The following is a 12,935-nucleotide window of genomic DNA, read 5'->3' on the forward strand; positions in this document are numbered from 1 at the left end:
TAGTAATTCCTGTGGGTGAATGATATGTTTGAAAATGTCAACTATGGGGCCGGAGAGATAGTATGGAGGTAAGGCATTTGCCTTGCATGCAGAAAGTTGATGGTTTGAACCCCGCCATCCCATATGGTCCACTGAGCCTGCCAGGAGTGATTTCCAAGCATAGAGCCAGGAGGAACCCCTGAGCACTGCCAGGTGTGACCCAAAAACCAAAAAAAAAAAAAAAAAAAAAAAAGTCAACTATGGTAGCAGGGTCTTCAAGACTTCAAGGTCTGTGTTAAATCACCTAGGATGTAGGAAAAAATGGTGATAAATTAATAAATTGAACTTTTGTTTAATTTATAAACTTTGCAGTAAATTTGAAAATACTGTTTTCTAGTTTCGCTTAATCTGTTGTCTTTTAATTTGCAAAGTATCTTGAAGTGCTAAATTTTTTAACTTGGTTAATTAAAAAATACAATTGATGTTTTAAGAATCGTTATAAATTTGGGCAGTTTTCTATTGTAAATTTTATGTGGCTTATCTCATATCAAGGTGAGTATGAGAAAAATGTGGCAGAAGTAATCAAATCATAGAAGGGATAACATTTTATCTTAGCATTTTTTTTAAGATTACTAGTACATGAGAAGTAGATGTAGAATGAATACTTCAGGACTGTTTTATGAGCTTATTGCTGAACTCCAGTGGACTTTTCCTACCAACTTCAATCAAACATTGTTAATTTGGTTTTATCATTTTAAATATGGGCAATAAGAGCTAGGGGATAATACAGAGGTTTTGGTGCCTCCATGCTGGGTTTCGTCTAGCACCACGTGGTCTGAGAAGCATAGGTAGGTGTTACCTTGAGGTACTTTAGCACTTGGAATTCTACTCCATCCCCCACACCAGATTACTTTTTTATGTTTCATAAATGGTTTTCTACAAAGAACATCTCAATAAAAGCTCAGATACATTTTCAATTGTCTTTTAATTTTAAAAGCTCTCTTCCATCCCTTTTGAATGTTTTTAAATATTTTATGTAAAAATATTTGGAAGATAAAACTGTACTTTCATTTCTGTTCTATGTAGTGCTATATATAATTATATATAGTGCTGATCAATTAACATCTCCAGGCTAGTGCAAATAATTGGTAATATAAATTTTGTCTTGAGTTCAATTTTATTTATTGGGGTCTGGGGGGGTCACACCTGGCAGTGCTCAAGTATTACTCCTAGCGCTCAGAGATTACTCCTGGCTCTGTGCTCAGAAATCTCTCCTGGCAGGCACAGGGGACCATATGGGATACTGGGAATCAAACTGGGTCCCGGGTTGACCGAATGCAAGTCAAACACCCTACAGCTGTGCTATCTCTTTGGCCCTTGAATTCAATTTTAAAGCCCCAAAACCTTTCTGTACTGTTTCTGTACTGTCTTTAGTATATAAACATGATATAATTATAACAAGAAATTAACCTTTAAAATTTGTCTTCTAAATATGAACCATATTTTAGTTAAAAAAGACCAACAGATGATCTATCTACAAATATTTTGGAATTCTGTAATTATTTATGCAAACACAACAGTTTTCAGTGATCAAAAGCAAAACAGCTGAGAAAACTAGTCCTATAACTTCTCACAAACCAATTATGGTCAGTATTCAAATTAATACCTCTGCCACTGCTACATTTACCATACTGTTTTGTACTCTTCAGCCTCCAGACTGTCTTTTTCCTCATTTAACTCTACTAGAACTTCTCAAAGTTAGGGGAAAAAAACCTGCCATTCAGAAATGAAATCTGTAATCTAGGATGCTTAATATTAGAAAACCAGTCAGCACTTATATACCCTCTATTTCTATACATCTCTTTTTATCTCAACATTCAGTAGCATTTCATTAGTTCTTTGAAAAAGGTCATTATAGGAAATTAATAACAATGAAATTGGCAACAACACATCAGCCTTTATTTCTTCCCCAAAGCCAGTTTAATAGAACATATTATTATATAATTATTAATCATACCTGTATATAAGCATTTTATATAATATTAATCTGTATTATTAATGGGTATTATTAATCAACTATCATATGAAGTTACAAATTAATGAATTGACTTAAACATTATTAAAGTAAATCAATACTCTGAGGACTTCAAGGGAAACTTCCTCTGCGCCTATCTGCCTGTGTTTCTGAATCCGTGAAGATTTCCTCAGAGGCCTAGGGAGCGCAACCCCAAAAAACTGCATTTTGAAGCTGCCCAGTAAGTACATTCTGGCTGCAGGGGTCGCTGTCCAATAAACTGAGGTCTCTGGCCTATGGAGGCTCCACCCTGCTGTGCCTTTGTTCACTCTGAGGACTGTCAACTAGAGGCAACACAAGAGTGCTATTCACTTTCCTTTGCGGCCGTGCACTCTTTCTAACCAATGAACCCCACCACAACATGCAGGAAAAACCATACTATAAGCGTGACAATGGGGAAACCTCGCAGGAAACACCATCCACAGAGAATGAAGACGAAAGCTCTGATAACCTAATAAATTCCAACCACCTGATTAACCTCTCAGATAAGGAACTTAAAATAGCAATATAGAAGATGTTTGTAGAACTCAAAGAAAGCATAGATCGATCTGAACAGAACACAAAGACAGAAATCAGAAACCGCCAAAATGAAATAACAGATCTGAAAAACACGGTTGCTTAACTAAAAACCTCAATGGATAGCATCACTAACAGGGTATCAGCAGCTGAGGAGAGAATCGGAGTACTGGAAGATGTGATGCAGAAAAGCTCAACACAACAGAAAAAATTGGAAAAGAACCTTAAGAAAAATGAACAACAGGCAATGGAAAAAGTACTCAAGGCATGGAAACAGATGAAAATAGAAGTCTTTGATAAAGTCAACAGAAAGAACATAAGAATCATTGAAGTCCCAGGAAACCAGGAAGGAGATCTCCAGGAAGAATCAACTGTCAACGACATCATCAAAGAGATACTCCCAGAGTTAAAGACTACATGCAATCAAATTCTGCGTGCCTGAAAAGTACCAGCTAAAAGAGATCCAAAGAAAAACACCTCAAGACACATCCTTGTTACAATGACAAATCCCATAGATAAAGATAGAATACTGAAAGCAGCAAGATCAAAAAGGGAAATTACATTCAAAGGAGGATCCCTAAGACTTACCATAGACATGTCACAAGAAACTCTCAAGGCCAGAAGACAGTGGTGGGATATTGTGCCAAGACTGAATGAAATGAATGCCTCACCGAGAATACTGCACCCAGCCTGACTCACGTTCAGGTTTGAAGGAAGAATACATAGCTTTATGGATAAACAACAGCTCAGAAACTTCACAGATGATAAACCAGCCTTAAAGGAAAAACTGACAGGTCTACTCTAAGACAAGAGACCAACAAACACAGCAAACGTATCTACAAAGATGACATAAAATCCTATGACAATCGTCTCCCTCAATGTCAATGGACTAAATTCAACAATTAAAAGACACAGAGTGGCAAAATGGGTCAAAAAGATTAATCCAACCTTCTGCTGCCTACGAGAAACACACCTGAATAGTCAGAACAAACATAGACTCAAAATCAAAGGCTGGAGGAAAATTATCCAAACAAACAACACCCTAAAAAAAGCTGGGGTGGCCATATTAATATCTGATGACACCAACTTTATACTCAGAAAAGTGGTAAGGGACAAAGATGGAACTATGTACTAATCAAGGGATATGTGCAACAGGAAGAAATCAGACTATTAAACATATATGCACCGAATGAGAGACCAGCAAATTATTTAATACAATTACTGACAAATCTGAAAGAAGAAATCAATAATAACACAATGATTTTTATAGGACCTCAATAAGGCCCTATCAACTCTTGATAGGTCAACCAGACAGAAACCCAACAAAAATATACTAGCCCTGAAAAGAGTAATGGAAGAAAGAGGACTAGTAGATATATACAGGACACACCATCCAAAAAAACCTGGATACACATTCTTCTCCAATGTACATGGGTCATTCTCCAGAATAGACTACATGCTGACACATGAAACATATCTCCATAAAATCAAGAGGATAGAAATCTTGCAGGCTACCTTTGCTGACCACAAGGCTCTGAAATTAGATGTGAACTACAAAGCCACACAGAAGAAAAACTTTAACAATCGGAAAATAAACACCCTGCTACTGAACAACCATTAGTCCGAGATGAAATCAAAAAGGAAATCAAAACTTTCCTGGAAACAAATGATAATGAAGACACAAACTGCCAGAATCTATGGGAAACAGCAAAAGCGGGTCTGAGAGGAAAATTTATAGCTCTACAAGCACACATCAGGAAGGAAGAAGGGGCATACCTGAATAACTTAATGACGCAGCTCAAAAAATTAGAAAATGACCAACAAAAGGTACCAAAATTGGGAGACAGAGGAAATAACAAAGCTGAAAGCAGACCTCAATGAAGTGGAAAACCAAAAAACAGAAAGATCAACGAAAGCAGAAGTTGGTTCTTTGAAAAAAATTAACAAGATTGATAGACCATTGGCAAAACTCACAAAGAAAGATAGAGAATCTGATAACCCATATTAGAAATGAAAAGGGGGAGATCACGACAGATATTGCAGAGATCCAAAGGGTAATCAGAGACTACTTTGAGAAACTTTATGCTACTAAACATGAGAACCTAGAAGAAATGGAAAAATTCTTGGACACTTATAAACTTCCACAGTTAAGTAAGGAGGATGTAGCATATCTAAACACCCCCATCACTACTGAGGAAATTGAAACTGTAATCAAACATCTACCCAAAAAGAAAAGCCCAGGCCCAGATGGATTTCCTAATGAATTATTTCAAATCTTTCAAGAGGAGCTACTACCAATCCTAGCCAAGCTCTTTTATGAAATTGAAAAACGGGAACACTCCCAAACAGCTTTTATGAAGCCAACATCGCCTTGATACCAAAACCAGACAGAGATGCTGCCAAAAAAGAAACTTACAGACCAATATCCCTGATGAATGCTGATGTAAAGATCTTCAACAAAATCCTGACAAATAGGATCCAATGCATCATCAAGAAGACCATACACTACGACCAAGTAGGTTTCATCCCAGGAATGCAAGGATGGTTTAACATCCGTAAATCTATCAACATCATACACATCAACAACAAGAAAAATTAAAATCATATGATCATATCAATAGAAGCAGAGAAAGCATTTGATAAGGTCCAACATCCATTCTTGATAATAAAAAAAAAAACTCTCAGCAAGATGTGAATGGAAGGAACCTTTCTCAATCCAGTTGAAGCCATCTACCACAAGCCAATGGCAAATATCCTCAATGGGGAAAAACTAAAAGCCTTTCCTCTAAATTCTGGTACAAGACAAGGCTGTCCGCTCTCACCACTCCTCTTCAACATAGTACTGGAAGTGCTTGCTATAGCGATCAGGCAAGTAAAAGATATCAAGGGAATCCAGATAGGAAAAGAAGAAGTCAAGCTTTCATTGTAGACGACATGATACTCTACTTAGAAAACCCTAAAGACTCTACCAAAAAGCTTCTAGAAACAATAGATTCATATAGCAAGGTGGCAGACTACAAAATTAACACACAGAAATCAATGGCCTTTTTATACACCAATAATGATAAGGAAGAGAAGGAAGTGAAGAAGGCAATCCCATTCACAATAGTGCCACACAAACTCAAATATCTTGGAGTCAACTTGACCAAAGACGTGAAGGACCTATACAAAGAAAACTATAAAGCCCTGCTCCAAGAAATATGAGAGGACAAACGGAAATGGAAACACATACCGTGCTAGTGGATTGGCAGGACTAACATCATTAAAATGGCAATACTCTCCAAAGCATTATACAGATTTAATGCGATCCCCTTAAAAGTACCCATGCCATTTTTCAAAGAATTGGATCAAACACTTATGAAGTTCATCTGGAACAATAAACACCATCGAATATTCAAAGCACTCCTAGGGAAAAGGAAAATAGGAGGCATTACTTTCCCCAACTTTTAAACTGTACTACAAGGCAATAGTTATCAAAACAGCATGGTATTGGACTAAAGACAGAACTTCAGATCAGTGGAATAGGCTTGAGTTCTCAGAGAACTTTCCCCAGACATACAATTACCAATTTTTGACAAAGGAGCAAGAAATCCTAAGTGGAGCAGGGAAAATCTCTTCAACAAGAGGTGCTGGCAGAACTGGTTAGCCACTTGCAAAAAAGCAAACATAGACCCCTGTTAACATCATGTACGAAGGTAAAATCCAAATGGATTAAAGACCTTGATATCAGACCTGATACCATAAGGTATATAGAACAACACGTCGGTAAAACACTCCATGACATTGAGACTAAAGGCATCTTCAAGGAGGAAACTGCACTTTCCAAACAAGTGGAAGCAGAGATCAACAGATGGGAAAACATTAAACTGAGAAGCTTCTGCAGCTCAAAGGAAATAGTGCCCAGGATACAAGATTCACCCACTGAGTGGGAGAAACTATTGACCCAACACCCATCAGATAAGGGGCTAATATCCAAAATATACAGGGCACTGACAGAACTTTACAAGAAAAAAACATCTAATCCCATTAAAAAAATGGGGAGAAGAACTGAACAGACACTTTGATAAAAAAAGAAATACAAATGGCCAAAAGGCACATGAAAAAATGCTCCTCGTCACTAATCATCAGGGAGATGTAAATCAAAACGATGAGATACCACCTCACACCGCAGAGATTGAAGCACATCACAGAGAATGAGAACATTCAGTGCTGGCGGGGATGTGGAGAGAAAGGAACTCTTATCCACTGCTGGTGGGAATGCTGTCTAGTACAGCCTCTATGGAAAGCAATATGGAGATTCCTTCAAAATCTGGAAATTGAGCTCCCATTTGACCCAGCTATTCCACGCCTAGGGATATACCCTAAGAACACAAGAATACAATACAAAACCCCTTCCTCACGCCTATATTTATTGCAGTACTATTCACAATAGCCAGGCTCTGGAAACAACCAAGATGCCCTTCCATAGACGAATGGCTAAAGAAACTGTGGTGCATATACACAATGGAATATTATGCAGCTGCCAGGAGAGATGAAGTCATGAAATTTTTCTATACATGGATGTACATGGAATCTATTATGCTGAGTGAAATAAGTCAGAGGGAGAGAGAGCAGAATAGTCTCACTCATCTATGGGTTTTAAGAAAAATAAGTCATTTTTGCAACAATCCTCAGAGACAATGAGAGGAGGGCTGGAACACCAGCTCACTCCATGAAGCTCACCACAAAGAGTGGTGAGTAGAGCTATAGAAATAACTACACAGAGAACTACCATAATCAAGTGAATGAATGAGGTATCTGGAAAGCCTGTCTGGAGTACAGGTGGGGGTGAGGTGGGATGGAGGGAGATTTGGGACATTGGTGGTGGGAATGTTGCACTGGTGAAGGGGGTGTTCTTTACATGACTGAACCTAATCACAATCATTTATGTAATCAAGATGTTTAAATAAAGAAAAAAATGAAAAGTAAATCAATTGTGAGAATGATAAAAGAAAACATTGTGTTTCAAAGTAGAGTAATTATTTGGGGATTATCTCTTGCTGCCCCTCTACATTAACAATAACTGAGAATTAATTGTAGTTAAGTTATAACTCATTGTAATTCCTTATAAGCTATTATTTATTCAAATGTAACACTCTCCAAATTTCAGTATTCAAATTATTCAAGAGTGAAGCTTAGAAATATATGTATATATATTGTTTCTTATTTAAAATATAATTTATGTAAGATTATTATTTTTAATTATTGATCAATATTAGTCTTACACTCTTGTTTTGTTTATAATCATTGGCTTCTCAAAATTATAGTAAAACTTTTAATAAAAATTTAAATATGACATAACTGACACCACTTCCTAGCCAATAGATGACACATTCATAGTACAATATGTTTATTTATTATACAAATGTTGAGTACAAATTTGCCAGTATCAGAATTATTAAAACATTTTATCTTTAGAGGTAAACTTTACTTTTCCTTAATAAATCTAGTAGGATTATTGAAATCTTCATTAGCAAATCAAGTTTGAGTATTTTTCTAGCCCTGGATATGATTATAACATTGTATTAAAAATATATTGAAAAACTATTTTTAATTACTTGCTTTAATATTTTTACATTTTGAGCAAAATTATTAATATTTTATTTCATTTGTTATGAAATAGTTTAATTATTAATTAAGAAACTTAGACAATGGCTTCTCATATAAATGGCCCATTATTATTTTGTGGGCTTTTTTTCTCATTGTTATAGAAACACCTGAATTCATTTTATTTTAACAATGTGCACAAAATCAAAGGGATAAAGTCTATTTTTCTCTCAATTCTCTTGTGATTTAAGTTATATAACACTGTTAGGATGCCAAGGACAGTGGTATAATTTTCCTTTACTCCCAACAGTACTCTGTTTCACTGAATGGGGCATTGGGGGGAGAAAGAGGTTTTCATCATTTCCATTTTCTTTATTTTTTTTCTCTCTCTCTAATGTCAAACTGTTACTTATGCTTCTCTGCATTCTGGATTACCTGGATAAGTGCAACCTAAGTCTAATAAGATTTTGATGATGAAAGACTGTAAATGAAGATCTGCCTTGTTCTATGAGCATGAGAAAAACTGGCTGAATGAGGTCATTATTTAAACCTGTATAAAACAAAGCCATCTCATTTCACTGTATTATTTCTCTAGCTTAAGGACATCATAACACTAGAGGAAGACATACCATAATTATATTATCTGGAGTTCACTAACTTTTGGTATTCCTGTAAACTCTTATTTTAAAGCATTTACTTTCCAGATCTTATACGTGGGTTGTTTTAATAGCAAAATAGAGTGTACAATATAAAATTATTTTGTGCATGAAACTTCACCATTATTATTGCATCACTCATCTAACATTTTCTAACTTTTAAAATTATATGGGGCAAAATATATAAATGCTAACTTATAGTGAACTTTTATAAATGCCAGTCACAATGCTAAGATTCATTTAGCTTACATAATCTCCACATCAAACCTGGATGAGTGCTGATTGTTATCCTTGGAGAGGTTAATTGGCCAGAAATCTGACTTCAGAGCTGAACATTTTATTTGCTAACCACACTACTGCTTATTTATGAAGTCACTTTATCCATATTCTTTTTAACTTTACAAGAATGATATATTAATTTGTTCTAGGGGTACACTGTTTTATTTTTGTTTTTTAAGTGATAAAATTTTAATTGCTTTTACTTTCCAGTATTTGCTACATACAATCTTGCCTGAAATTATAAACTTTAGGATTAGTGAGAAATGGATTTTTCTCTTTAGTTTTTAGAAGGGGGTACACTGTTGCCACACATACCCATCAAAGTGCCAACATCTTCCACCATTGTTAACCAGTGAACCATTTCTGTTTATCACCACCCAATTTGGATCCTTAGTTTTGTCTTCAAGAGTCTAAGGTTAAGCCAGAAAAATAGTACAATGCCTTAAAATAGCACTTGCCTTTAACACGACTGACCTGGGTCAATCTACAGCACATCAAATTGTTCACTGTACACTATCAGGAGTGATACCCGAGCACAGAGCAAAGAGTAAGCCCTATGTTCAGCCAGATATGACACCCCCTCCCCCCAAAAAAGCATCTAGGATTGGTTTCACTGGTGTGATCTGTTTTCTTTGTTTTCTTATGTATCACATATGAGTATAATCAATGTGCTATGTGTCTTTTTTCCTAACATATTTTGATTTACATGATAAACCCTCTAGTTCCATCCATGTCCATACTGTAGCAGAAGGCAAAATTTTATCTTTTCTTATAGATTAGTAGCATTCCATGTTTGTATTACCATAGTCTTTATTCATTCCTCTGTCATTGGACACATGGGTTGTTCCAGACCAAGTTTATCCTAAATAGATTTTTTTTTTTGGTTTTTGGGCCACACCCAAAAGCTATGCACTCAGAAATCACTCCTGGCTTGGGGGACCATATGGGACACCCATCCTAGGCTAGCGCGCACAATGCAGATTCCTTAATGCCCTGCGCCACCACTCTGGCCCTGTAAGTAGATTTTTAAAGCACAAATTTGAAGAGAAATGCATAAATGTATCATGAACGTACGCACATGAATCTTTTAAAGTTTGTGTTTTTGAGATGGATATTTCCAAATGGAATTGCTCGATCATATGGAGCTTTTTAATATTTTGAAAAATATCCATACTTCTGTCTATAGGGAGGGGTTCAAATAGTTCCAATTAACAGTGAATGAGGGACCAGAGCCATGAGGCAGTGGTAGACCGTTTGCCTTGCTGACCTCGGACAGACCAGCGGATCGAGCCCCTGGTGTCCCATATGGTCCCCCAAGTCAAGAGCGATTTTTTTTTAATTGTGAAGAACATTTTATTTTTTAGTTAATATCTTTATTTAAGCACCATGATTATAAACATGTTTGTAAGAAGGCAACATTTTAAAAATATTTAATAAGGAATGTTTAGAAAAGTTTTATTTTTTTATCTTTTTTTTTCAATAATTTTTATTTTGACCACAGTGGATTACAAATCTTTCACAGTAATATTTTAGGTGCATAGTGACATTAAATTAGGGGCATTCCCACCACCAATGTTGTCCTCCCTCCACCCCTGTTCCCAGCATGCATCCCATATCCCCCCCCCCCCGCCCCCCCTTGCGCACGCCAGGAACAATTTCTGAGTGCATAGCCAGGAGAAGCCCCTGAGCATCACCAAGTGTGGCCCAAAAAAACAAAACAAAACCCAATGAATGAGGCTGCTTTTTTTTTTTTTTTCATATATCTCCACAAGGACTGCTTGTTTCCAGGCTTTTATTTAGGCCATTTTCACTAATTTACCGTGATATCTTAATGTAATTTTGATTTGTATTTCCTGATAATCAACATATTCTGTGTGCCTAGAAGCCAGCTGTGTATCTTTGGAAAAGTATTAATTTAGCTCTTCCATTGATGAGATTGTTCATATATGTTCAATTTTGAGAGTACTTTATACATCTTATTAGATGATAACAAGCCTTTTGTTAGATATATATGAGATATGTGATGTGGTGTGTGAATATTGTTCTCTTCGGTAGTCTGTCTTTCATTGTAGCAGTAGTTTCTGTAGTATGATGTAATTTTATTTTTGGACTTTTTTCTTTGCTGTTGGAATCAAGTACTTGATGACATGTTTAAACTCGGTGTCATGAAGTGTTTTGTCTGAATCCTTTGATGTAGTTTATAGATTCAGGTCTAATGTCAAGGCCTTCAATTCATTTAAGTTAATTTTTATGCATTGTGTGAGAGAGAAGTCCAGTCTTTTTTCCTCTTTTTCTACATTCAATTTGTACTAATTTACCTTCTTATTTTCTTTTTTTAAATATCTTTACTTAAGCATTATGGTTACAAACATATTTGTAGTTGGTTTTCACCAGTTCAACCTTCCCACCACCAATGCCCCTATCTTTTTCCTCCCCACCCCCTGCCTGTCTTCAAGATAGGCATTCTATTTCTCTCAATAACATTGTCATGATAGTTGATGGTGTAGTTATTTCTCTAACTGCACTCACCAATCTTTGTGTATCATGGGCTGGTCCTTCCAAATCTCATCTCTGTTGTCTTGGTATTATTACCATACTTTCTTTTATTTTTCTTAAATCCCACAGATGAGTGAGACCATTCTGTGTTTATCTCTATGACTCATTTCATTCAGCATAATAGTTTTCAGGTTCATTCATGTATAGTAAAATTTCATTACTTTCTTTTTCCTGGCAGCTGCATAGTATTCCATTATGTACATGTACCACAATATTTTTAGTCACTCATCTGTTGTCAGGCATCTGGGCTCTTTCTAGATTTTGACTATTGTAAATAGAGCTGTAATGTAATAGGTGTGCAAAAGGTATTTTTGTACTGTGTTTTTGTGTTCCTTGGATATATCCCTAGGAATGGTATATGGAATCATATGGGAGCTCAGTTTCCATTTTATTGAGGAATCTCCATATTTTCCAGAAAAGCTGGAAATAGACAGCATTCTAACCAACAGTGAATGAGAGTTCTTTTTTTCTCCCGATATCTCCTCCAGCACTGATAGTTCTTATTTGTTGTGATGTGTGCCATTCCCTGAGGCATGAAATGGTACCTCACTGTTGTTTTGATTTGCATCTCCCTGATGATTAGTGATGTGGAACATTTTTTCATGTGCCTTTGTGCCATTTGTATTTCTTCTTTGAGAAAGTGTCTGTTCATTTCTTCCCATTTTTTGATGGGGTTAGATGTTTTTTTCATGTTAGGTTCTGTCATTACCTTGTATATTTTTGATATTAGCCCCTTATCTGATGGATATTGGGTGAATAATTTCTCCCATTCTGTGGGTGGCCTTTGTGCCTTTGTGTCTTAGTCATTATTTCCTTTGAGGTACAGAAGCTGCTTAGTTTAATATAGTCCCATTTGTTTATCTCTGCTTCCACTTATTTGTTTCCTGCTTGAAGATGCCTTTAGTCTCAATGTCATAGCGTGTTTTACCTATGTGTTCTTCTATATGCCTATGGTTCCGGGTCTGATATCAAGGTCTTTAATCCATTTGGATTTTATCTTTGTGCATGGGATTAGATGGAGATCCAAGTTTGCTTTTTTGCATGTGGCTAACAAGTTATCCCAACACTTCTTGTTAAAGAAGCTTTCCTTGCTCCATTTTGTATTTTTTGCCTCTTTATCAAACATTAATTGGTTATATGTCTGGGGAACATTCTCTGAATACTTAAATCTATTCCATTGATCCTAGAGTCTGGCTTTATTCTAATACCATGCTGTTTTAATGACCATTGCTTTGTAATACAATTTAAAGTTGGGAAAACTGATGCCTCCCATCTTCTTTTTCCTAAGG

The 12,935-nt window shown here is 36.1% G+C and overlaps 1 protein-coding gene across 2 annotated transcripts in view; it reads left to right on the plus strand.

Moving 5' to 3' along the window:
* MICU3 (mitochondrial calcium uptake family member 3) overlaps positions 1-12,935 on the plus strand; it is a 132,551-nt gene that overhangs the window by 92,065 nt on the left and 27,551 nt on the right. The window lies entirely within an intron of this gene.

Source organism: Suncus etruscus, chromosome 4 (genome assembly GCF_024139225.1).
Source record: "Suncus etruscus isolate mSunEtr1 chromosome 4, mSunEtr1.pri.cur, whole genome shotgun sequence".
Taxonomy (NCBI): Eukaryota; Metazoa; Chordata; class Mammalia; order Eulipotyphla; family Soricidae; genus Suncus; species Suncus etruscus.